Here is a 2033-nt window from a genome sequence, read left to right on the forward strand (position 1 = left end):
ATCGGAAAGGAGATATTCGTATCCCAAAATAAAATCCTGTCGTTTCCATAGAAACGTTACTCGATTTAGAAGGAAAAGTCATAGAACCCATAGTATTACATAGCGACGCAATTTCTGTGTTTATTCGACAATGAGAGGGAGCAGGGGATTCAGTGAAGCAGGAATAGTGGAATGGAAAGGAGATTCTCGTATCCCAAGGAAAAATCGTGTCGTTTCCATGGAAACGTTACTCGATTTAGAAAGTGATGTCATGGAACCCAACGTATTTCATAGCGACGCAATTTCTGTGTTAATTCGTCAATGTGAGGGAGCGAGGGATGCAGTAAAGAAGGAATAGTGTATCTGTAAGGAGATACTCGCATCCCAAAAGAAAATTCTATCGTTTCCTTAGAAACGTTACTCGATTTAGATGGAGATGTCATAGAACACATAGTATTTCATAGCGACCCAATTTCTGTGTTAATTCTTCAATGTGAGGGAGCGAGGGATGCAGTAAGGAAGGAATAATGAATCGGAAAGGAGATACTCGTATCCCAAAAGAAAATCCTGTCATTTCCATAGAAACGTTACTCGATTTAAAAGGAGATGTCATGGAACCCAACGTATTTCATAGCGAGGCAATTTCTGTATTAATTCGTCAATGTGAGGGAGCGAGGGATGCAGTAAAGAAGGGAGAGTGCATCGGAGAGTAGATACTCGTATCCCAAAATAAAATCCTGTCGTTTGCATAGAAACGTTACTCGATTTAGAGGAAGATGTCATAAAACCCATAGTATATCAGAACGACGCATTTTCTGCGTTAATTCAACAATGTGAGGTAGCGAGGGATGCAGTAAAGAATGAGTAGTGCATCGGAAATACTCGTATCCCAAAAGAAAATCCTGTCGTTTCCATAGATACGTTATTCGATTTAGAAGGGTAAGTCATAGAACACATGGTATTTTATAGCGACGCTATTTCTGTGTTAATTCGTCAATTTGAGGGAGCGAGGGATGCAGTAATGAAGGAATAGTGCATCTGAAAGGAGATACTCGTATCCCAAAGAAAAATCCTGTCGTTTCTATACAAACGTTACTCGATTAAGAATGAGAAGTCATAGAACCCATAGTATTTCAAAGAGAAGCAATTTCTGTGTTAATTCGTCAAAGTTAGGGAGCGAGGGATGCAGTAAAGAAGGAATAGTGCATCTGAAAGGATATAGTCGAATCCCAAAAGTAAATCCCGTTGTTTCCATAGAAACGTTACTCGATTTAGAAGGAGAAGTCATAGAACCCATAGTACTTCATAGCGACGCAATGTCTGTGTTAGTTCGTCAATGTGAGATTGCGGGGGATGCAATAAAGAAGGAATAGTGCATCGGAAAGGAGGTACTCGCACCAAAAATGAAAATCCTGTCGTTTCCACAGAAAAGTTACTCGATTTAGAAGGAGAAGTCATAGAAAATGCAGCATTTCATAGCAACGCAATTTCTGTGTTAATTCGTCAATGTGAGGGAGAAAGGGATGCAGTAAAGAAGGAATAGTGCATCGGAAAGGAGATACTCGTATCCCAATAGAAAATCCTGTCGTCTGCATGGAAACGATACTCGATTTAGAATAAGATGTCATAGAACCCATGGTATTTTATAGCGTCGCAATTTCTGTGTTAATTCGTCAATGTGAGGGAGCGAGGAATGCAGTAAAGAAAGAATAGTTCATCGGAAAGGAGATACTCGTATCCCACATGGAAATCCTGTGGTTTCCATAGAAACGTTACTCGGTTTAGAAGGAGAAGTCATAGAAGCCATCGTATTTCATAGCGACGCAATTACTGTATTAATTCGTCAATGTGAGGGAGCGAGGGATGCAGTAAAGAAGCAATAGTGCGTCGGAAAGGGGATACTCGTATCCCAAAAGAAAATCCTGTCGTTTCCATAGAAACGTTACTCGATTTAGAAGGAGAAGTCATAGAACACATAGTATTTCATAGCGACGCAATTTCTGTGTTAATTCGTCAATGTGAGGAAGCGAGGGATGCATTAATGAAGGAATACT

Source organism: Schistocerca piceifrons, unplaced genomic scaffold (genome assembly GCF_021461385.2).
Source record: "Schistocerca piceifrons isolate TAMUIC-IGC-003096 unplaced genomic scaffold, iqSchPice1.1 HiC_scaffold_2296, whole genome shotgun sequence".
NCBI lineage: Eukaryota > Metazoa > Arthropoda > Insecta > Orthoptera > Acrididae > Schistocerca > Schistocerca piceifrons.